The sequence below is a fragment of the Pantherophis guttatus genome, chromosome 5, assembly GCF_059756535.1.
Source record: "Pantherophis guttatus breed Tessera chromosome 5, ASM5975653v1, whole genome shotgun sequence".
NCBI lineage: Eukaryota > Metazoa > Chordata > Lepidosauria > Squamata > Colubridae > Pantherophis > Pantherophis guttatus.
In genome coordinates this window covers 130,853,803-130,879,408 of record NC_142067.1, presented here as the reverse complement: position 1 = coordinate 130,879,408, position 25,606 = coordinate 130,853,803, and the positions used below count along the sequence as shown (strand labels likewise).

The window sequence follows — 25,606 nt, the reverse complement described above, 5'->3', positions numbered from 1 at the left end:
GCACTCACTTAAGGTCTTAAACCCATCTCCATCATGGGCCAGGATACGAGGAAGGCCACGTCATGGGGCCACAGAGAAAAACGATGCCGCCAAGACAAGTTTGTGCAATGGTTAGACACAAGAGGGAAACACCCTCCGTGGGATTTTATTGGAAATACAAACTCCACCAGGTGATTCAATCCTAATTGTTGGCATTTGAATGTGAATTGCATCGTAGGTGTAACTGCTCTTGAAGGTCCTCTGAGAACCCAGAGAACGGAGATGGCAGCTTGGCTATGGAGGGAAGACTTGGCAGCTTCCGTGACGGGGCAGCTGAAGCCGCTGAAAGGCATCGAAAGCTCCTGGTGCCACCCACTGAAGCTTCAGAAGAATCCCTACTTTCATTTGTGAATGGCTGGAAGGCGCAGGAGGGTTCCTGGATTGCCAAGCGGGAAGGCTTCAAGTCCTCAGGAACAAAGTCAGAGGAAGCCTCCTTGTGCCAAGAGGGAGGTTGATGCCAAGCAGTAGCCTGGCCTTCCAACAAGAAACACAAGCCAAACCAGGAAATGGCCCTGTGATGGGATGCTTAATAATAAATCATGATTGGGATGTACAAATGCTAGTCTTGCTTGGAGTAGTAGTAAATTCTACATTACGCAACGGTACATAATTTCAAACCTATTAATAGCACCATTACTTACAAACCCAGCACCGTAAGCCAACTTCCTATAAACTCCACATGGCATGTACATCAAACATGGATACTGTAACCTCACTAACAAATTATGTGGATCTCATGATTTCTACCTATGGATATTTTTTTAAAAAAATTGTTATGGATGGCAGCCACTTTTTGAAAATTCCCTGGTGTGACCAGCATTTCTGGGAGAAAAAAAAAGAGTTACAAGCCCAAAGGCACCTTGTAAGGCAGCATAAACATAAACAAAGAAAGAAAGAAAGAAAGAAAGATACTAAGCTCTGCATCTTTCTGTTTTGCATCTTCCTCTTGCATGCCATTTCTGAATTTAACACTAGAGCGTGTCAGAGCCATTGAGAACTCTGGAGTAGAGTCACAGGGCGAGTTTCTCCACATCAAGAACTTAATTTGCTTGTACAGTAATACATTTTTCCAAAACGCAAATGCCTATTTGAAACTCGGCGATACCCCTCCAGGGATTCCTTAACTCCTTGCAAATTCTTTTCTACTTGTTCAGTCTTATTATTGGGTGTAACTACATTTTGTTAGTGAGTTAGAATTCATTCGTCTTCTTTGATGGGACAGCTGCTGGGTAACAGGTCTTTGATCCAGAAATACTTTCTTGATATCTCATCAGATTATCTTTTGGAATAATTTTAGGTTTATTCATGAGATCGGGTTGGGTGTGATTCTGCCTTCTCTCACTCGAATTTTCATGAATATTCTTCAAAGTTTGATGCAGCATAGAGCTTCTGTTCTTCTGATATTGGAGGACCTCAGCGTAAGCTTCAAAACTTTCTACATACGAAGTCTTTTTTTTGTAAAAAAATTAAAGACTTTTCTATACAAGGATATAAGATACTTGCATCTACGTGAAGTTGTAGAAAAAAATTAATGCAAATGTTATTAAAAGTCACTGCCTTTTGTGAGCTGCAACGTAATGTTGGAGATGTCCAGGCTGAGCCTGTGGAAGGGGTCAAACATGTCATTAGTCATGAATCCCTGCAGTGCCCACAAGAGATCTACCACCTTGAATGGCTCTCTTATCTCCCGCTCATTTCCTTTGACTGTTACTAGCTCAGATTCTTGTAGAGAGTTTAAGCTTGCAATAAATCTGTATACTCCTTTGAACTGCCCAAGGATTTCCTCGGTGTTTGATAGTTACTTCATTTCATGAAAGCTCAGAACATCTGATGACATTTGAAGGTCAGAAAAGACCCCAAATTACCAGCTGCTACTTTAGGAAACTCATTAGTTAGCGATATATAAATATGATTAATATAATCAAAATTGCCATTCTATATCCAATTACGATGGGTATTATTCCGGGGATGTGGAGGTGTGGAAGGCTTCAAATTTGACTCTTGTAGGCTCAGTTGTAGAAACAGTGAAGAAAAGCAGGATAGGAATTGAGGTTGGAAGGAAGGATTCCTCCCCTCAGAATCTCAGGGCTCCATCGGCCATGCTATTCTCCAAACAACTCAAGGACAAAATCTAAATTATGATTTAAAATCCAAATTCCTGCTGACTCTGGCTCTTTGACATGATTGTGGAAACAGTAGCAATGAAAACCTGCCAAATGACAGACAAATAGGTTCAAGAGATTTTCTCAGCATATTTAACTTTTAAAAGAGAACGGTCAGAGTTATTTTTTTTTTCCTGGGCAGGATTTGCTTGAAGCTGAATGCAAAGTTGGGGGTGCAGGAAATTGACCAGGGCGAGTAAAAGACTAAGAAGTTTCAGGGTTTTTAACCCAAAAGCAATTTCTCTAAAGGAAGCTGTGTCTCCCCACCAATACCCCGTTATTTGGTGGTCAACTGTTAAGAAAGTGAGACTGAGCATAAAATTAAAAGTTAAGAAAACTGCAAAAATTATAGATAGATAGATAGATAGAGATAGAGATAGATAGATAGAGATAGATGATATAGATAGATAGATATAAAGAAGGGATTTTTTGAACCAAGTAAGGGAGGCATCCACACCCCTTCAATATCATTCGGGATGTGCATGTTTCTCCTTTTTAACTATTTGTACTGTATTATTAGAAAGACAGAGTTGGAAGGGACCTTGGCAGGAGACCCTCTACCATTCCAGACAAATGAATGCCCAGTCTCTTCTTAAACCCCCCCCTCCTTCAGTTATTCTGTAACTTTGTCTGAATCAAACAGTATAAGATAAAAACGTTGTTTTTAAAATGTTGTTTGTACTGAACATCTATGTAAGAAAATTAAATGTCTGAAATTTTAGACAGTCTGCTGCTTGAGCAGGGGGTTGGACTAGAAGACCTCCAGGGTCCCTTCCACCTCTGTTATTCTGAAAATACCATTTCCAAAGGTGTACTTTAAAAGATAATCAGCCTCCTGTACTGCATTCTTATTTAATGGAAGACACGCATCATGGTAAATTAATGACTATGAAGAGTTCTTTAGGTCAATGTGATCTAACATTAGTTAAAAATCAGTTCAAAACATGGAAATAAGAGGAAAAAAATTATATTAAATGGAGCAAAGGCTCAACATTCAAGAGAGAGACTTATCTAAATTTTAGGGATGTAGACTTTTGGCACAAACCAAGTATTTCCATATTCTGGATTATTTGCAATTGGTGAAGCCTTTTACAATGCGCAGTTTTATCATAACCATGGGACCACCATCTGGTCATCAGGAATTGAACCACTTTCTGAATTTTATCTCAATTTCAAAAGGAAAATTTCAGTCGACATCTTACGTTCAGCTCCCTTTTTAGAAACGCAGAAGGGTTTCTTCACCTTTCTTTAATTAAATTGGTCATGATTAGAGGGCCCCAATTCTCAAAAGACGCAGCAAGTCGATCGCATCCAATTGCCAAGTGCCTCCTGAAAGGGGGGAGACCTGGAGCAGAGCAGACCGGGGGGGGGGGAGGGGGGCCTTCAAGGGTGGATTAAGGGCTGGCTCCGTCTGAAGAACAGGCAGCTCTTTAGAGCAGATCTCGTCTCTCTCAGTTGCCCTAAGAAATCTTCAGGTCTGTGAATGACGGCACCTTAATCCCTGCTTTGGCAGGAGATAAATCGAGGACTTTTCTGTGCTCTACTGGGATGGGGGTTGCATTTACATTGCCCAGGAAAGTAATTTCTCTGTTATTGGGCTGTAAAAGTGCATGCATGTGTGTCTATCACTGTCTCAATAGATCATCTATCTATCAATCATCACTATCTCTATTAATCTCTTTCTTTCTCCTTATATCTGTGTCTGTCTGTCTACCTACCTATTTTACCTACTAATCTATCATGTCTGTCTGTCTGTCTATCATTCTATCTACCCTGTTTCCCCCAAAATAAGACATCCCTTGATAATAAGCCCAATCGGGCTTTTGAGCGCATGGCAATAAGGCCAAGCACTTATTTTAGGGCTCAAAAAAATATAAGACAGGGTCTTATTTTTGGAGAAACACGGTATCTATCTATCTATCTATCTATCTATCTATCTATCTATCTATCTATCTATCTATCTATCTATCTATCTACCTATCTACCTACCTACCTACCTACCTACCTACCTACCTACCTACCTACCTATCGTATTCTGTCATCTCTCTCTACTTCTACCTCCTATCTCTCTCTCTCTCTCTCTCTCTCCTGTATATCTCTCATATGATTATCTGTCTACTGACATTTCAATCCACCATAGCTATCTGTTTACCTATCTGTTGATGAGACTCTCTCTCTTCCCCTACCTCTCTGTTTCTCTCTGTCCCCCTCACCTATCACATGCCTACCTATCTCCCTATTGGTTTATGTAGCAATGTCCGTCACCTGACCTCCCACACTTACCTATCAGATTATCTGAGCCATTCTCTTGGCTTTTAGACCCAGGCACTGAAATAATAGCAAGAATTCTCGGAAGGAGGGGTGAAAGGAGAGCGAATCGGACAGATGCTCATATCAGCAGGAACTGTGAAATCAACCAATTTAACATCCTCCCAACTAACTTGTGCTTTCAGCTTTAAAGCTAAATTTTCATGGCACTTTTTCAATCAAAACAGCAAGCAGTTAGAATAGCCTAGGAAAAACACTCATAAAACAAATGAATGGAATACATACATAATGGGTTTATTTGCACTTCCATCTATTTTGATTTATAATTCAGCTCTTTTAACACACTGAAAAATATCCAAGCGTTCACGGCAGAATTTATATGGTCTAGAGATCTGAAAAGGCTATAATTGCAGAATCACTCAAACCGTTGGATTTTTCCAGGAAGGTATTTTTAGAATTCTAACTTTCATTGGAAAAAAAGAATGAATTTCTAGCTCTGATGACATTTGGAAAAATGTTATTCTTGGAAGCCAAAAAAATGGCAGACCTCTGTCTGAAAAGCTGATTTGATCCAAATATTTGAAAATGTTTTGAAGGATTGGCCTAGGAAGAAGAAGGCCACCAGGTACCTCCCCTCTTTCTCTTTTTCCTTAACCAGCCACATTGTTGCCATCATCATCATCATCATCATCATCATCATCATCATCATTATCATCATCAAAAAATACAGCCATCAGCTTTAACTTGGATGGTGCACAATTACTAATAAACAACACAAATGATCTGATATAAGGTTATGATACAGCATTTTAAAAACAGAAAAAAGTATCATAGACCATGTATCACAATAATTTTGAGCAGTGGGTGATGCAAAAATGTAGATTGAATTTGGGGAGAAGAATTGAATATTGTAGATGCAAATTTCTACATTTATGCAAATTCTTTTGCTCCCTTATTTTAATAGTGTGAGGATATTAATTTCCTGTATAAGATGGAAATCCTAGACTTAAATTCCTTCTATATTCAGGCTGCACCAAGGATGTCCATAAGGTCAAGATGGAATTAAAGCTCTGGTGTTTTTTTAAATGGATCTGTATGGATCGCACCACTGTGGCACCTTGGCTTTTTTGACTATAATTTGTGGATGCCTCTTGGCCAGGCTTTATTAATAATACAATAAATCTTGAGATGATGGCTTACTTGTATATGAGGGGTACAGGGTGCTTTGTTTTCACATCTTATTCTGGTAACCCTGGTTTTACAACATCTCTCTCTCTCTCAGTCCTCAAACCAGCATTAATAATGATGCCACCTCAACTCAAAATATTTTTTTTTGTTTTTTAAAATTTATTTCACAGTTAAATGTCCCAAAGGTGCTTTTTCAGTTCAGTTCAGAACTGAAGAAGCTTCTTGGATGAGAAGCAAAACATCTTCAAGGAAAAACAAAGGAAGTCCAGTTGCCTCTTGAAAAAGCACCTTTGGGACAAGACAGCCATACCTGGATGACTGAGAATCTCCACAGATTTTCAAACATAAAATCTTTAGAAAAAAAAAACAAACTACAACAACAGAAGAGAAAAACAAAAAGACAAAAATTACAAACACAACAACAAGAAAAAATAATAAAAATGTGTACAACATAGGTAAGGCCAACATTAAACATACATCGTCCACCCTGGTTGGATGTTGACAAATATTCACAAATAAATCTAATAGATTCCCCCTTACACAGGGGGTCTGCAAATAGTTATGAAGTTTCACAGCTTATTCTGCTAACTCTGGTTCTACAAGGGTCTCTCTCAGCCCTCAAACCAGCATTCATAATGACACCACCTGGGCCCACCCAAAATATTTTAACTGAGACCAGGCAAGAGTGCCTCTTTTGCTTGCATGTAACTTGGTGCCTAACAGGGGAGGATGCATCCGTGGGGCTGGTTCTTTCTTGAATTATTTTGACGGAGGTCTTCTCATCCCTCGTCTCCTAGATTTGGTACCATCTGGTGAACTGGAGCCTGAAACATTCCTGAGTTCCTTGAAGTTTGGTCTGACTTGATCTGTTCACTTGGCGGCTCTTTCTAAAAGAGGAAGATGTGGAGGGTTTCAAATGTAAAAAGGATTTCACTGGAGGGCTTACCACACATTTCTGGGTGGCCTTAGACTAACCATCTATAAACAATATTTCCATTTCCGCTCCTGAAAAATGGAGAAAATAACACTTCTTTGCTTGCAACCACAAACTTAGAGCCAAGGTAATTGATAACAGGATGTGTCATTCTTGTACCCAAAATGGTTTGCAGAAACACACAGTCTAGTTACAACTAAGACACAGTGGCCTCTACATGGTTGTGCAGGTTAGAAGTCATGCTCTTCTGAAGAGGGGAATTGGCACTTAATCTCATCCCAAAAATCTCCAGAGCAAACTCAGATTGGGTAAAACACTGAGGGGTCTAGGAGGGAGTTTTATCTCTTGTAAAAAGATCAGCTTCTCAACTGATCTTTTATTTCAGAATAACACCAAATAATCACCCGAACTTCAGAGATGTTATTCTTCTTGAGGAGGAGACTCGGGGGAGACCTGATAGCCATCTTCCAATACTTGGAGGGCCGTCACAGGGAAGAGGGGGTTGATTTATTCTCCAAAGCACCGGAAGGTAGGACAAGACCTAACGGATGGAAGATCATTGAAGACAGCAGCAACCTAGAACGAAGGAGAAATTTCCTGATGGTGAGACCGATTAGTCAGCGGAATGGCTTGCTTCCAGAGGTTGTGGGGGCTCCGTCACTGGAGGTTTTCAATGGACAACCATTTCTCCAGGATAGTATAAAGAGTCATGCCTTGGGTTGCAAGTTGGAGGTGCCATTGTCATGCCACAATGGGTTTCACTCAATGGTGAAATCCAAATTTTTTTACTACCAGTTCTGTGGGCGTGGCTTGGTGGGCGTGGCAGGGGAAGGATACTGCAAAATCTCCATTCCCTCCCCACTCTGGGGCCAGTCAGAGGTGGTATGTGCCAGTTCTCTGAACTACTCAAAATTTCCGCTACCGGTTCTCCAGAACCTGTCAGAACCTGCTGGATTTCACTCCTGGTTTCACTCCTTTCTGCCTGAAGGTTTCCAGAATGTGTTATTGGGAGAGTGCCTATGGAGCTTTTCAATCATCCAGGTCATGGTTGTCCCAAAGGTGCTTTTCCGAAAGGCAACTGGACTTTCTTGGTTTTGTCCTTGAAAACACTTCGCTTCTCAACCAAGAAGGTTCTTCAGTTCTGTTATTGGGAGATTTGTGTCCATCCCTTGGAAACTGTCCTGGAAAGTCCATAAAGCCTTACCTTATTTCCAATTCCATAAGGTCTTACCTTGTTTCCAATTTATAAAGTATTATAAACTTAATTGGGAAGGTGCATCTCAGATATGAAGCTAATGAATATCCTGATGGGACACAACTATCTTCTTGCCTTCTCTTCCAGCTCAAGGTTGGTGACCTGCAAGGCCTCAGGGTATCTTAAGGTTGTGCAGGACTGATCGTGAAAGCAGAAGCTGAAGCTGAATTCAGATAACTCATCTCCACCTGGTGTATATACTGCATTTCTTCCCACCCTTCTTTCCCAGGCTTCTTCCCATATTTATTCTTCTGGGTGGATTCTCATAGTAAGGTAGACATAGTTCTGTTACAGTCAACTCATCTATAGTCAACTCATCTCCTTTGAGGGAAGTAATCAACAGAGGACCTGAAGACAAGCAAGGCAGGCATGGAGATAAGAGGGGGAATGGTGGGGCAGGCTTGGAATTGATCTCAGTCTGCTGCTCTTCTCCACCCTTCATTCTCCACCTGAAATATCCCTATATCCTGCTTAAGAGTTCATCTGCAACCACCATGAATGGATGTTCTTTGCTCAGAGTGGGACTGTTCCCTTTTTATGTCACCTCTGGCACCTCTTGGGAATTGGGAAAAGTAAGCAAGAATTTCACAATGGGAGGAAAAAAAGAAGAGTCTACAAAAAGAGGAAGAGGGAAGGAAGGAAGCCAGAATTACACAATGTGGAACAAAAACGAGGAAGGGACCAAAAGAAGGGAGAAGAGATGAACAGAAGAGCTGACTACTAGAGTGCCAGCTCCAGACAGACTCCAGGGAAGAGGGGAAGGGTATTTGGCCTGAATCAAAAGTCTAAAGTTGTATCTACACTGTCTGGAGCCCATTTCTCTTCTGAGAGTCCACTGACCACATCACAAGTGCAACTGTTGTGTGATCTCTGCTTAGAATGCAATTGTGTACTGTGCACCAATTGATAGTAGAAGAAGAGAAGTTGATATCATTGGAAAAGTTTACATTAAGTAGCTGTGTGTTTCTTATTTTTTACAAGTCCATTTGACTAGTCACCTATAACTTGTAGGGGATTGTTACCTACAATTACCCTACAACCTTGAAGCAAAGCTGAATTACTGTAATTCATTTTCTCCCATAGAATTCAATTACATTATTGCTGTTCATCTCCATCTGTGACCAAAACCAATTTGTTGTGGTTACTTGGTTTTTAAAGCTGCAGAATATGTAGGTGTGTGGTGAAAAAAGGGGAAAAAAAAGATATTTTTGTGCCTACAAATTGTTTTCCCAGTGCCTGAAGTCAATAGAGGAGATTGGCAGGTGAGTTAAAAATCAAAAAATAGGTTTCCACTCTTCTGAAACTGACTTGCACCAAAATAACTCAGTAATATATAAAAGCAATCGTACAGATACTTTGAGAAACTACGTAACAACCACAGCAGCTACACACGGTTGTGTTAATGACATTGGAACCAGGAAAATATCTGATTTTTTAAATTAACTTCAGTGAACTGTTCTTCAGTGAACTGAAGAAGCTTTTTTGGATGAGAAGCAGTCTCCAGAGACATTGAACAGATATCCTGAACTTACCTAAGAACACAAGCCGTGCCCTGCTGGATCGGACTTGTGGCCCAGCTAGTCCAGCAGTCTGTCCTCACCGTGGCCAACCAACTGCCTCAAGAGGTCCACTTGTCTCCTGGAGCAGATGTCCTCCAGAGGCCCTTGTACCGTTAAGAGGCTTTGAGCCCCAGGACTTTTATGAATTGGTCTAACCCTTATTCAAAGCCAGCCACGCTCCAAATTCCTGTAGGGCTGATGTGTTGAAAACACAATTATCTGTTTCCAGAGGAAAGAGGAGAAGAAGGACACACAGACACACACAGAGACACACACGCAAACACGATGCTTCTTATTAAAATTTTTCCAATCCATTTACCTAAATAGGATGAGATGAAACCGGCTTTGTGGTTCAGAGAAGTGTGTGCTAAGAACATTTGTTTGAAAATAGTTCCAATCAGGCACACAAATAAATAGTAATTACCCAATAAAATCAGATGGAGTAAAGCTCCTCTTATTACAGAAAACGTTCAACTTCATGGCTTTATGCAAATGCTTTCTTTCAATCTATTAAGGTCTGGCTAATGCATATTTTAACCATATGCTTATTAGCGGGATAGGTTTCATTACTATTTTTGGATACTGCATAAAGCTCTCAAATTGAATGCTATGTGAGAAAAGGAGAGGCTGTTTTCAATTAAGATCTTATTTCGTTCATTTATTTTCCTTCTCCTTAAAGGAAGGCCACAAGGACTGGAAGGTTGCAGAAATATGCAAGCCATGAACATTATAAATCAATTTGGTAACTTTCAAACAAAATGATTCACCGTTCTTAGTACCGTTGGGATAGTTGGCATAATTGGAGCCATGGTAGGTAGTTTGGAGAGACGCATATAAGACTAAACTTCAAATCTTGCTGTTGCTTAAGGAGGTGGATCATTTCAAGTCATCCTCCTAGATGAAGGAAGCTGGAGTTTTGCAAGACTAATCCAAAATTTAACAGAATGGGACCTTGGAGGTCTTCTAGTCCAACCCCCTGCCCAAGCAGGAGACCCTATACTATTCTGGGCAAATGGCTGTCCAATCTCTTGAGAACCTCCAGTGTTGAAGCACCCACAGCTTCTACTGTCTCTCCTGCCCAGAGCCTGGCTAAGTTTTAGAGCAAAAATCATGCTGTTTTAATGTCAGAATATCTTGCCATGAGCTAAAGGAATGGTGCTCAGAGGATCTAATTCCTTTCAAAGTTATGCAAAAGAAAAGGATGGTCTGAATGGCGTTATAAATAACAGAGGCTGGTTAATTATATTCCACTAATTTCTGAACATTTCAATTGTTGCTCAGCTATGCAGTTTAAATGTGGTACACAGCTTCCCACTAGGATGAAATAAAAGAATGTAGAGCAATGAAACATTAAAAACATTTTAGCTCAAATGGAAGCCAACACAACAGCTAGTTGGAAGGGTTGCATCTTCATAAGGACCAAGGATGGGCGGATGTCCAACAGCTTGTGTTAGTTTGCTGCCTCTGCTCAAATCCGTCAACAAAAGAAGGTCACCAGCTTAGACAATGAGAAGATCTTATTTGGGGGAAGAAGGAGGAACACAGAGAAGGCAAAATGACAGCAATAGCCAGGTGGTCTTGTACTTCAATTGGGCTACTACTATGTGGTGGATTAGCTGTGGCATTAGGCCAGAAGGGAAGAGGAAAACTCCCAGCATGTATGCAAAATTGGGAAGACAAGAAAAGGTCTCATCCTGGATTGATGGCGATGCTAAAGCACCCCAAACAGGATTTGCATTGAAGACTGTCAACCTGAAGGGCAGCCCATGTACTCAAAGCTGAGAAGGATTAAATTCATGAATGAAACAATTAAAACTGAGAACTGACCCACTCTTTACCCTCATCTCCAAAATTATAAATAATCAAGGAGTAATAGGAAAATTTAAAATTATTTTCTTGAGGGCCTTCTACGCTTCAGAAAATGTCTACAGTAAGGCCTAATCACAAGGCTGAATCAATTGGGACACCTGAGAGACATTTAGCCTTGCTGAGTTTAGGTCCGAGTGATCCAGAAGATGTTAGATTTCGCTCCTTGAAACTAATACTGATCCCTGAATGAGATCAACCCAAATGAGATCCCCGAGGCTGAGAAAGCAAAATGCCCTCCAATATATGTTATGGTTTTTAGTTCAGTTCAGTTAACCGTTATGGTTAAAATTAACTTCTTCTTTGTTGCTGTTATTGTTGTCTGAAGATGTCGAGATGGCTCCTACGTTCTTCTCTACAGTCTTGTTGGGAAAAGGAAAAATTAAAATCTCCGTGGGGGATGCTTGTGAGCCCATGAATGGATGAGACTTGGGGGGCAGCAGTTGGTCAGACAGAGGCCAACAAAGGTTCTCTTTTGTAAGTTGTACGTGGGATTTTCCTCTGGTGGAACTGGAAGTGCTCACAGGCCCCATTTTATTGTGGGAACATGAAAACCACACATATCTCTTTAACCCCTTTCATAAACAATCGACCACAATCTACTCAAAACGAAGACCATTGCATAGGTGGGTGCTTACAATTTTGCAAGCTCTGGTCCCTCTCCAGGGACTTTGCAATGTTTTCAGCAGGCTCTCCTCCTCTGAGACCCCATGATGAGCTGCTTTTCAGTTAGGATATGTTTTCTCTTTAAATAATTACATACAGAGAAGAAAGTGTAACAGAAGCGGCCTGCATTGCTTCGGTGGGGGCTTCCTTTTGCTCTCTCTTACCAAGAGCAACCTATAATTAGCTTTTGCAAAATGCTTTTGCCCTGGAAATCCTGGGGTCTCCAAGCCACCCTCCTTTGTCGACCAAGGTACGTGGGAAGGTTAAAGCCAGAATTTGGCAACTGCAACCAATAAGCAAAGAAAACTGTGGTTTCCCTTGGAGTCAGGATGGCCAGAGCTCTTTCCAGAGAAGAATTTGGGGACTGGGTCTTAAAAGCTGGAGGGTAGCAGAAGCGTAATGTGATCTTCTACATGCAAGCCACCAAACTGTGTTCTCAGCCGCTTCGGGGACAAGATTTCCCCCCTTCTAAGACTCCATCATTAAAGCAATCTGGGCTTATTTAAATGGTGGTGGTGGGGACTCCAGTTGTGATCCCTGACCTTCTCTTGCTGTTAAAACACACACACGCGCACACACACACACACTGCCAAATAATTCCAAAAGTTTCCATACAAAAAAGCAACATGGGCACCACAAAGACAAGAAAGTAGGATCAGGGGTATATTTGAGCTTTTGAAAATGCAAAGGAAAATGTGCAGACAGGCTGGAAATGGAGGTTAAGGAAGTTCTGCTTGTACGTGGCTCTCCAGGAATCAATATTAGCAGATGCCCAAATAGGTTACATCATCCAGGTTATTTCTATTTGATTCTTACCTGTCAGGTGCAAGCAACTAGAGCCACCAGCTGAAATAAATTGTAAATAGCTAAATTAAGCAACTTTATTGTCTTCTACCTATGTTACAAGAATGTCACCAGATTGCTTGACTTTCCCTGGGAATCACCAGCTAAGGCTTCATGGATCCTGAGGAAAATCAAGCTTCTGCCACTTGTAACAATTCCAAACTGGCTCCCCACTTGACCCCTCCTTCCAGCCTAGCCGGCATCACCCTAACACTGCCTTTTCAAACCATGTTTCTCAGATTATTTTTGCTGTGGGGCTCTGACAAAGTCCTTGGCATTAATTCAAAATTGATTCCCAAAGATTACCCTGGCTGAAATCTATTTCTCCCACTTCGTTGCACATTTAATTATTTCATGTATGTTTCATCTTTTCTTCAAGGAAGTCACAATGGTATATGCTTTGACACAAACACACATGCATAAACTCTGTTCCAGCCCTCCACACCACAATGCTGTCAGGTTGTTTAGTGTTTTAGTGAAGTTTAGGGTTAGTTGACCCCAAGGAGTTCATGGCTGACTGGAAATTTGAAATGGATCCAGGTTTTAGCATTCCTACTACCCTCAACGCAGGGGGTATCTGTGATCTGATCTCAAATGCCTTTGAAGGAGACCCAAATCAACACCACGCATCATCTAGAAGATTGTATGTTTTCTCTTTCTAGTTCCTCCAACTGCTACCCTTCTCCCAGCTATTTTCCATTACTGAATTGAAGCGTGGATGGAGCTTTTATTAGAAGAAATATCACCCAAGAGGATTAAAATCTTGCTTCAACAGCTCACTGCCTCAGTTCGGTTCAGAACTTGAGGCTTTTTGGAAGATGTTTGGAAGATGTGAGTCGGCTCTGTAATGCCTCAACTTGATGTCAAGCTGGTGCAGTATTTTCTATACATAATCTCGGACCCTCAGGCTCCTTCTAAAAGTACCAATTTTATTGTAAAACAAGGAGGCAACCATCTTAATTATTCTTAATCCATCTGTTTTGCAATTATATTTAAATTAAATCCTATTCAACTGTTTGGTTCTGCTTTGCCCCTTTCTTTTTTCATGTCTTCTTGGCAGGATGGTGCCTCACTCAAAAGCCAGGTGCCACTTTAAAAAATGCCACCTTTACAGTACTTCTGTAATTTTAAACAAGCAAAATATTATTTAGGAGCTAGTTCCCACTCACCTCAGTCTAGGTTTCAGTGAGGCAGGCACACAAGGTAAGAAGCAAACACACAGCCTTTCTAATATTCATGGGCAAAACTTTTTAGGAACAAATAATCAACCTGTATTAGTGTAAACCCACATGAGGACTTAAGACACAAACACTGGAAGAAGCCATAAATAGCCATACAAGGTCTAAAGCTAAGAAGCTAAAAATATATAAAAACGGAGAAGTTAAAAATAGTTTGCAAATAAATCAAAAGAATAAATATATATAAAAAGAAGATTATATTATATAATGTTAGGAACATTAGAAGTAGTTTAGGGGAGCATAAAAACTCAACAATCATCACATAACAATGGATGGCTCAAGAATTCTGGGAGTTGAAGACCAGAGGTTGTAAAAAGACCATAGTTGCCCACATAAGGGGGTGGGTAAGGATTGTTGTAATAAAACATTTAACAATTCTGCAAGCAAGTGTTTGTCTGTGTGTGTGGGGAGGAGAATGGAAAATTACCATCGTGTAGAAGTACTGTCTAACAGTAGATAGACACCCAAAAGAAAGTTTGAGTGGATGAAGGTTATATTATAACTGAAAACAATACGAGTTATGGAACATGTTTACTTTCACATGTCCCTAAAGATAAAATAAAGCATTTTTAGTTAAATATTCCCACAGGGTTTTTTTAACTTTACAGAGTATGTTTTCAAAGGACAGTTTTCCAACTGTAGAATTTTCTTGTTCTCTGTCTTCAGGCATGGTGTGGATTCTGGTGGGCTTTCAGTCCAGAAACCTTCCTTCTTTAGAAACAATTCTCTCTTCAGGAGAAAGAGGATCACACTTATTTAGTCAATATTTGTTGAGCAACAGCTTCCATGAGAAAATGTCAGTCCTACTAGCCAACTACATTTACCAGCTTCCCATCAAGACTTGGATGTTACTTGGATGTCGCTTGTCTGAAAAAGGGGCTCTCTAGGGAGGAGACAACAAGGCCTAGACGGAAGCCAAGGTCACGTGATCAAAGGCCTGCCAAGGGAGGCCTTCAATTACTTTTGCTCGCCTCGATAGGAAAAAGATGTTGAGAGTCTAGAAAGAGTGCAGAAAAGAGCAAGAACGATGATGAGGGTCCTGGAAGCTAAAACATATGAAGAACGGTTGCAGGAATTGGGTATTTCAGTCTAATGAAGAGAAGGGCTAGGCTGACATGTTAGTAGTCTTTCACTATTTGAGGGATTGTGACAGAGAAGAGGAGGGGTCAACCTCTTCTCCAAAGCACCAAAAGGCAGGACAAGAAACAACGGATGGAAATTAATCAAAGAGAGAAGCAACCTGGAATTAAGAAATTTTCTAACAGTGAGAACAATCAACCCGTGGAACAGAAGTTGCCTTCAGAAGTTGTGGATGCTCCATCACTGGAGGCTTTTAGGAAGAAACTGAACAGCCACTTGTCTGGAATGACATAGGGTCTCCTGCTTGAGCATGGGGTTGGACTAGAAGCCTCCAAGGTCCCTTCCAACTCTATCATTCTGTTATTCATCCCCCCCCCCGCCCCCAGATCTCTGGTCTGAAGGAGTGTTTTAGCCTCCCATGGGTTACGACTAGCTTTGCCTTCCAGAGGTGACTTTCTGTATTCTTCTGGCACTAACCACATGCCCTCCTATCCCCTTCCTGATTGTGTTTTTAACGTCCTCGGGAAGACTCTCCTGGGAGTGCAGCCATGACAAATAGACCATGTTCCAAGTGGATTCAGGTATGTGGAGATATTTTAGACAACAGGCAGAGCTCTTCTCCCGCCTTGTGCCTCCTGGCTCCCTTTAGTGCTGACTAATTCATTTCACCTCACCCAACCTCTCCCCTCCTTTCAACCTTCCCCAAAGAATAGCCCAGAATGGCCCTTCATTTGACAAACAGGAAACCAGGAAGAAAAGCTTTGCCTCTTGAACGGGCCGGGATTGGATAAAAGGAAACACTCCACACACTTCCCTAATTGCTCATTAGGACAAGTAATCTACGGGGCCCCTTTTCCTACGTGAGAAGGTGCTATTGTCCACTCAACCGCCCCAGAGGAGACAAACCAACAAATTCATTTGCTGTTAAGTTGTGGTGATTTGGGCAGAAGCGATTAATCCTCAGCTCGGCAAGACCAAAGACTCCCCATTTTTATGCCAAGCGGGAGTCTTTCATCCTCTTCACACATTGTGAGGTGGGCAAGGAAAATTGGGTGCCGAACTGCAGCAGCACTTTAAAGGGATCCAGTTGGGAGACCTTTGAACGGTGATCCACAGATCTTCAGCAAAAGGTCCACAGACAACGGATGGAACAGTTACCAAGATTCCATAGCTTCACGCCTCACAGCAACCTCCTTTATAGGCCAATTACTCATAAGATCAAAGGAGGCTCTCAGAATTTTAAGGTAACCAGAGGAGACAACCTGAGGTGAGTGGGACCTCCCTTGGTTAGCCCCAGGCTCAGCGCCCCATTGCTCCAGCTACTTCTGAGTCAGCCTTGACTCCTGTCTCTTGACTTGCCTGGACAAGTCCCTGCAGTTTTCTGGGCAACATGTTCAGAAGTGATTCCCATTCGCTTCTTCCTACAGCTTTGACTGACCAGCTGGTGACTTTGGACAAATGATTGTCCAATCTTTTCTTAAAAGCCTCCAGTGATGGAGCACCCACAGCTTCTGGAGGCAACTTCTGTTCCACTGATCACTTGTTCTCACGGTCAGGAAATTCCTCCTTAATTTTAGTTTGGATCTGCCTGTCAGTAGTATTACTTTACTTTAATATTACTTCCTTAAAGCCTAAAACACCTGTCTTATTTAGTTCTGTTAGCTGTGCCTCCATTATGGTGAATTCTAGTACGACACGGTCACTCTCTCTCTCCCAAGGTTCCTACAACTTTCACTCCTCCCTCAATCATTTCATCCCTAGTAATAAGAATAAAGAAACAGGAAAGATTATCCTTGCCATCTTTTACACGCTCATGGGATCGTTGTCTGTGCAAGCCACAATCGGCCTTATCGGTGTTACATTAAGATCATGCATTGCAAATGTCGCCATTTCTGGATCCTGTAATTGACCAGTTGCCGAATAACAGAATAACAGAGGTGGAAGGGATCTTGGAGGTCTTCTAGTCCAACCCCCTGCTCAGGCAGGAGACCCTAGAGCATTTCAGACAAATGGCTCTCCAATCTCTCTTAAAAACCTCCATCTCTAGTGATGGAGCATTCCCAACTTCTGGTGGCAAGCTCTTCCACTGATTAATTGTTCTCACGGTCAGGAAATTCCTCCTCAATTCCAGGTTGCTTCTCTCTTTGATTAGTTTCCATCCGTTGCTTCTTCTCCTGCCCTCAGGTGCTCTGGAGAAGAGGTTCATGACACCATGACACACAAATTGCCACTTGTCTTCATCAGACAGATGGCCGTGCATGTATGGGTGGTTGATGTATGTATGTATGTATGTATGTATGTATGTATGTATGTATGTATGTGTCTGTCTGTCTATCTATCTATCTATCTATCTATCTATCTATCTATCTATCTATCTATCATCTATCTATCTATCTATCATCTATCTATCTATCTTTCTATCTATCTATCTATCTATCTATCTATCTATCTATCTATCTATCTATCTATCTATCCTATTTCTAAACTGCCTACAGCCCTCATCAATTGCTTTTAGCCCCCAAGAAAGCCCCGTAGAAGTCTTTAAAATCTTTTAACTTGGCTGTGCTTTGAGGCCCTGGAGTTTGCTTCAACAGGATGGAATTTACACCTGAATAAAAGGTCATGTGTGAATTGGTGCGACCAGGGAACCACTCTGTTTCAAGGGAAGCTGAGTAACTGCACTTGAGACACACATTTCAACAGGAGCGGCCCACCGCCTCCAACGAAGCCCCGTCCCCTTGACTGGTTGGAGATACGGCCTATTCTCTCTCTCTCTCTCTTCCTCCCTCCATTCATCCTTCCCTGCTCTCCCCCCTCACCCCCTCACCCCCTCCCCTTAGACGCTATTCAGAGTCGTGGGTTTTAAAATTGCACCGGCCAATTCTTAATTATCTCAGAGAGAGGGGGGGAGGAAATGTTTGGTTCATTCTGCAAGGGCCTTTCTACAATGGTTTGGTGCCAATAGGGGGAGAATCTAATTAAGCCAATTATGCTCATTGGTTTGTTTAATCAATGGTTTGATTTAATTGGGAAGGCTGCGGTGCATAGTGTAGGATGTGAGAACCAGGAGACCTCGCTGCTCCAGTGGTGACATGGTCACCGAGACAGGAGGCTGCAGACTAAGGACTGCTTTGTCATGAATGGGTGTCTCAGCCAAGAACCTGGGGCTCCGTTGGGAATCGCAACCCTCGGCCAAGGGAGATAAATGACGAAGGCTTTCTGATCGGAGCCCTCAGCTGTCCTATTAAGCAGCTAAAGATGGCAGTTGCCTTGGCTGTCAGTTGGACGATTTGAAACCCGGATCTCCCCGTGACATCACCTAATTTGCACTAAACTTCTGCATTTGGGGATGATGGATGAGAACGTTGGCACCGTTCATATGCTCAGGAGATGGTGCCACAGGAGCTCAGCGGGGGATATGGCCTTATTCTGCTCAGCAGCCAGGAGATGCTTGGAGATGTTAGCAATGACTACATACTCGGTGAGATGAGTGTGTAATAGAGACATGATAGCAGTGTTCCAATATTTAAGGGGCTCCTACAAGGACGAGGGGGTCAAACTATTTTCCAAAGCACCAGAAGGAAAGATGAGAAGCAACAGATGGAAAGTAATCAAGGAGAGAAGCAACCTAAGACTAAGGAGAAATTTCCTAACGGTGAGAACAATTAATCAGTGGAACAATTTGCCTTCAGAAGTTGTGGGAGCTCCATCACTGGAGGCTTTCAAGAAGAGATTGGACAATTGTTTGCAGTGGGATAGGGTCTCCTGCTCGAGCGGGGGTTTGGACTAGAAGACCTCCAAAAACTGTTCCAACTTTATTATCCTATTTTCTATGTTCTAATGAGATGCTCATTAAAATGCAGCAAAATAGGGCAAGCAAAGACAAACTACACAATACAAAATGTACACACCATTTTAGAGCTCCTGCTCGGAGTAGTCTACCAACAGTCTATCAGTGTAGACGGGCAAGGAACTGGAGTTTTCTGCATCTCTTTTTGCCATCTAAGAATTGTCCAGATGTTGTAGGTGAACTCTAGCAGATAGACATCATCTGCGGATCTATCAACCCCAATGGTGCACTAATCCACCCAGGGAAAGTTCCTGGCCTTACGTGATCCTGGACCATAGTAGTCAGAAATGATCTTTCCATGCTTTAATGACCGCAAAACTGCTCGCTCCTTGGGGACAGGTGACTCATTTGTCTTCTGTTCCCCATGCCAAGCTTTCTTCTCCTTCACTGGGCTTAAGTGGCAATATTTTGTCTAGCTAGCTATATATAGTCAGTGGGTGAGCCATGACTATGGCTCACTTTATCTCTTTGGATTCCAGCATGCATTTCCCTTAGAGGACTATGGAACTCAACTGTTCTTCACCAAAACTATTTCACCTCAGGGAAAGCAGGATGTGATTAAAATTGGCAGGGTGGCTGAACTTCAAAGGCTTGAGGAGAAGAGTAATTACCTCAGCTTACAAGTTCATAACCATCTTTGGGCTCAGCTCCTGAGCGCTGAAGCAAATCCGCCCCCAGTGCTCTCGAGCCCATGCTAAACGCCATCCCATCCATTGAAGTGCCGTGGAAAAACACGCATGTGGAGAAATTAAAACAAAAAACAAGAAAACCCCAGGCCATCTACTCCAGGAGTGTCCATCCTTGGCAACTTTAAGACTTGTGGACTTCAACTCCCAGAATTCTCCTGGCTGAGGCCATCTGGGAGTTGAAGTCCACAAGGCTTAAATTTGTCAAGGTTGGAGACCCCGGTCTACTGTTTCCATGGCAACGTTTCTCCTGAGGCATGGGTGGGAACAGCTCCCCTTTTAAGACCAGAAATTCACATCTGTGAATTTCTAAACAGGTCTAAAGGTCTGCTTAGCTCCCTACTCAAGGTGTGCAGTTTAAAGATGAGATATTTGTACAGAACAAGAAGTACCCTTGGGCAAATACCTCAGGAGTCTCTTTTGATTAAAAATGATTTTCTCATCAATCATCAGAAAGGTTCCTCAGGAAGGAACAATGGGAGAAATGTGAAGACCAAGAGTTAGAATTCAGGTTGCTGTGTTGTTCTGAAAAAAACAAAACAAAACAAAACAAAAAACCCTAGCCATATCTCATCCCTGTCACGTTTGCAGCCAGAAGCTACAACCAAAGTAGGCCTCGTGTAAACACCGCAATGGCCATTACATGACATCATTATGCAAAGAATGCAAAGTGTGTCCCTGTGTGATATGAGGCTGTTATTCGTGTCATTTGCATCCCAAACCTTTCAGTGCAAGGAGGAAACTAAGAAAATTTGCATTTCTAGCATAAGGAGAATATTCCTTCTGCTCTTTCTCATCAATAAAAAGGACATTTCTCCCACTTAACTTAATGTATTTAATCAGGTTACCACTTTATTAAATAAATATTTGAACTTCATCGAAAGTAACCCCTGGCAAACGTTTTCCTTATCGGAAAGATGTCGAACATTTTTAGAAAGGCCCATTTAGTGATATGTGGAAGATTTTGGGAAAGCTGTGACTGTTTCTGTAGGAAGCTGAAGCGCTTGGTGGAGCTCAGCTCACAACCAGTTTACAACTTCTTTAGTTTTGCTTGTTTGGACGGACAGATATTATATAGCAAACCATGACCGTATATAAACCTGCCAGACATAAAACAAACAACCTTTGAAGGAGAACAGACAACTGGGAAGGCTGGTGCTTTACCAAAACCTTGCTAGAGTCGGAAAGAGGGCAGAATAAGAAGCAATTGGTGGAAGCTCCTTAAAGAAAGACCCAACCTAGAATTAAGGAGACATTTCTTGTAAGCGAGAACAATTAATCCGTGGAACGTTGTAGAAGTTGTAGATGCTCCATCACCGGAAGTTTCCAAGAAGAGACTGGGCAGCTATTTCTCCAGAATGCTCTAGGGTCTCCTGGTTGAGCAGGGAATGGACTAGAAGACCTCCAAGGTCCCTTCCAACTCTGTTATTTTGTATTCTTCCTCTTTCTTTCCCTTCGACTTTGCTTCCCTTTTTCCCAACCTATAAAGGAGGGGAGGGCCATTTTAGGATTTCAAATCCATTGGAACAGTCAAAAGAGAAGGGTCCCCGTGCTATTCTCGGAGCCTTCTTAGTTTTCATGGCTACAGTTTTACTGCGGAGTCTCCTTGGCTGAAAGGGCCAGCCAACTTCTTGTAAGAGGCATGGACTCTCACATGGACTCCCATGGAGAGAAAAACAAGTTTCTCATTATGCTCTTTCCAAACTTTTTTGAAGGCCAGAAACAAGGCCAACGGTTGCAGTTTTCGGCTATATATCCTACAAGATACCTGATCATAAGTAAAAAAAAAAACTTTCCATGTTTTATGGCTGTGGAAGATGGTGGGTCCTCCTGCTGAGGCCTCCCTGCCTAATGGAAAATCTTCCATGTTTTGCTGCTGAGGCTGTTTTTAACCCCAGGCAGCTAAACGTATTTTATTTTTAGCTCCTACTTAGATACCTGTTTGTTCTACTGGTAGGTCTTAGAAGAGACATTTTTTATTTATGAAATATTGGAAAGAAATATAAACAGTAATCTTCTCTGTGGCTTTTACCCCCTCTTTAAGCCTTTACTTTAGGAGGGGTTCTCTTTTCAGTTGCTTAAGCACCGTTTCTCAAACTTGGCATGCTGGTTGGGAAATTCTGGGAACTGAGGTCCACACGTCTTAAAAGTTGCCAAGTTCGAGAAACACTGAGCTAGAGTAACCAAATATGGGTTTGCAAAGCTCCAGATGACCATCAGATGGCAGTGAAGAGTTAGACTTTAAGCCTTCCATTTTGAGGTCAGATTTTTGCAGTTTAGATGTTGCCTAATTCAGCGGTTGCCAAACTTTCTGGCTTGGCGGACTGGTGGAGCAGGGGCGGTAGCGGTGGCGGGATTCAGCCAGTTCACACCATTTCGGGAGAACCAGTTGTTAACTTTCAGAACAGTTTGGCAAACTGGTGGTTGGAAGAAATCATTAGGGCAGAGAAACGGTTGTTAAATTACTTGAATCCCACCACTGGGGGGAGGGGATGGTTCCGTGTGAGTGGCAGACATGTATGCACGCGTGTGTGAGTGCCTGCCACTCATGCAAGTGGAGCAGTGTGCATGCATGTGCTCGCTTGCCAGCCGGTTCCAGACAGGCCACGGCCCAGTATGAGGCCACGGGCTGGGTTGTTGGGGATCCCTGGCCTAATTATTTAGCACAATCGGTCTTTCATCTGTTAGTAATTTGATTTTTTAAAAAAAACATTTTTTGGGTTATATAAGGATTTTAGTTGCTTAGCAAAACCACTGGCCTCATGTGATTTTGAAGTACAAATTTCTATTCTTGCGGTATTCATTAATCCTTTTCACCAGCAAAGGCGAAAGGAATCAGTTAAATGATCTGAAATTTTAGGTATAAACTGATTAAGCAGGAAGTCACCTGGGAAAGCACACCCAGGTTCCATTAATCAATGGGTTTCATGTATAAATGGAAGGACTCTGATTTTAATGGCTGTGCTATCCTGTAGGTGACAGGCGATGTTTCTGGATTCAGCTCCAGCTGGTTTTGCACAAAATGATACTGGTGATACTGAAGTGCTCATATGAACATCTTTAATTGGATGGAGATTCCACCAAAGTTCCTGCCTCTCTGTTCCAGAAAGCTCATGGATCCTTGCAGGCCCCCTAGCATGGCAAGCCAACCCTTCCAGAAAACCGCAACACCTCCCCCCACCCCCCATGGTGGTTTATTGTGGCACCGTGAACTGAAGGCATTCCAGCAAACAAAAGTTTTGCCCCCGTACCAAATGGGAGGAATTGGACCCCATCAAAATGGCCCTCGGGAGTTCTCTCAGGCAAAGGTTCACCCAAGAGGCAACTGTGGCTCTCCTTGGGCACCGCAAATGTCCAAATATGTAAGCGAGAATGAGCAAGAAAAGGAGCAATTAGTGTATTTCAGGTTACGGTGAGGTCCTTGGTGCTCTCTGGGCTTGGTTGTTTTCCTGCAGACGTTTCATTACCCAACTAGGCCACATTGTCAATTACGATGCAGAACTGATGATGTTACCTACCTGAGTGATGAAACGTCTGCAAGAAAAACAACCAAGCTCAGAGAGCACTGTGGGTGCCAGAGCTGAACCCACATATTCTCCTCGACTGGCCTTTCAGGTTAATGCCAAGGTCTGAGAAACGAGAGAGAGGAATTCCATCCTACTAAAGGGAAGACTGAGAATATGTTCCCTCGCATTCTTTACCACCAGGAGCCAAAGGGGTGAATAGAAAGATAGAGCTGTGGGTTCTAGGAAGGCTAATAGACCAGAGGAGGCAACACTTCCAGCCAGTTATCCATTTTCAAGGAAACCTCTTTTAGCCTCCAGTCCCCTCATCATCTTTCTTGCTCTTCTCTGCACTTTTTCTAGAGTCTCAACACCTTTTTTACATCGTGGTGACCAAAATGCAGTATTCCAAGTGCGGTCTTCATAAGACATTATAAAGCAGTATTAGCACTTCACGTGATCTTGATTCTATGCCTCTCCCAGCCATCTCTCAAAGCCCCTCATCCTGCCTCCTTCATCCCTGCTAAAGTGCTCTGACAGGATACGGAAAGCCAGCAATTGTTAGAAAGAATGAATAACCATCGTTCTCCCTTCCCTGAGTTCACTTTCCCTGTCCTAAAAACACGCCCAGCAAGAACGTGTCTGTCATAGCTTTAGCATGATCCGCCTTTGAGAGGCTGCTTTTCAGCCCTCTAAACTCTGACTCCGGCTGGGATTCCAGTTTATTCTACAAATTTGCTGGCTTAGTATTCCCCCCTCCCCCCCATCACCCCCACCGGAGTGCTCGTAACAGGGCAATGTGATGGGAACCTGTGTTGACCTCCAGCGATTGCTTTGGGGAGATAGCGGCCCTCAAAGGAGAGCACATTCTTTCTCAACTAGGAGTATGAAGTTGTGGCTGGTGGATTATCAGCAGCTAAAGGAGCCCAGGCATTTATCTTCATGGAAAACCTATTATCTTCACGCTGGAAAGAGGGCAGAGAAGAGCAACAAAGATGATGAGGGGGCTGGAGGCTAAATCGTAGAAAAGAACGGTTGCAGAAACTGCGCACGTCTCGTTTAATGAAAAGAAGGACTGGGGGTGGCAGGATAGCAGCCTCCCGATATTTGAGGGGCTCCTACAAAGATGAGAGGGTCAACACCCACCCTCCAAACAAAGCGTAGTCTGAGCTATGAGATGCCTCGTGATTGAGTACCTAGCTATCTGTGTTGGCCTCCAATCCTCCACTGGTGTTCCTGGTTCCAAGCAAAGGGACGTGTCCATGGCAGCAATTTCTACATGCCGTTTTCTGTTGCAGAACCAAGATAGATGTGGCCGAAATTACATTAACTACTTCATGGAATCAGATGTTTAGCAAAGCCTCCTTCTTGAATTGAAGGCAGAGCAAACAGCAATTGGACTGAAAAACAACAGTATGTTAATGTCACATGCCAGATGTTGCAAAAGGCTGGCTTTGAAATCCATTTTGACTATTTCCACATAGTTGCACAAAGTGTGTCTGCCTGTATGGGTCTGTGCATGTGTGTGTGGTAAGTTATTAATGCTTTTGCTATGTCTAAAATGGACTGACATTCTAGTAAGAAATGAAAATACGGTGGCGTCTGTCTCCAGCAACATATGTGGGCTGATGGAAACAGAAAAAAGAAGAAGAAGAAAAAAGACCCCTGACTTACAAAAAGGAGAAGAATGTGCAGCCTTAAATCACTTCCAGTTTCTTTATTTGTCTAGTCTAAAATCTAGGGATTACACGAGTGTTCTAGGTTTATCTACAGAAGATCTCTAAGCTTAAAAGGATGGATCAGAAGGCAAGAACGGAGAGCGGTCAGATTAATGAGGGGAGTCAAAACAATCCTTTAAAGGACTTTGTGAATCTGAGTCAGCTACGAATATCTTAGCGGTGCTTACTTTGAAATGTACAGGAGTTTTCGCAGGAACGGACCACAACCCGATCTGCACAATGCCAAAATCCTTCTTTGCATCTACCCTTTTTCTGTTGTTGAGTGTGATGATGTTGTTGAGTTCTTTGTGCTGCCCCAAACAAGAGAAATGTGTCACCCCTTCTCTTCATTAGACTAGACACCCCCAATTCCTGCAACCGTTCATCATTCATTTTAGCCTCCAGTCCCCTAATCATCTTTTTTTTATAAAAAGTTTTTTAAAATTTTATTTCTTATAAGCATATTATAAATGTACATTCTCTTATACATGGTTAATCATACATATACACATATTTTCTAAAGAAAAAATATTTTTAAATTATATTCAGGATTGCTCTTCTCCCTTTTCTTCTCCCTTATTTTACAACAATCCTTCTCTCCTTCTCTCTTTCCCTTCCCTCCCTTCTTCTACCATTTTCTACTTTCTTCTTTCCTCCTGTCCTTCCTCTTCTCTCCTTCCCCTTCCTTTCCCCCACTCCTCCCTTCTTCCCCCCCTTTCTAACCTTCTCTCCTATTCTTTTTTCCCTCCCT

General features: G+C 42.3%; 1 long non-coding RNA gene across 1 annotated transcript; it reads right to left on the bottom strand.

The window, feature by feature from the left end:
- Positions 1-4,742: 4,742 nt before the first annotated feature.
- On the bottom strand, positions 4,743-14,083 carry LOC148113572 (uncharacterized). Its single transcript, XR_015734593.1, has 2 exons — positions 6,996-14,083; positions 4,743-6,544 (listed from the first exon to the last, which is right to left on the bottom strand). It is a non-coding gene; the product is annotated as an uncharacterized LOC148113572 (long non-coding RNA).
- Positions 14,084-25,606: the final 11,523 nt, after the last annotated feature.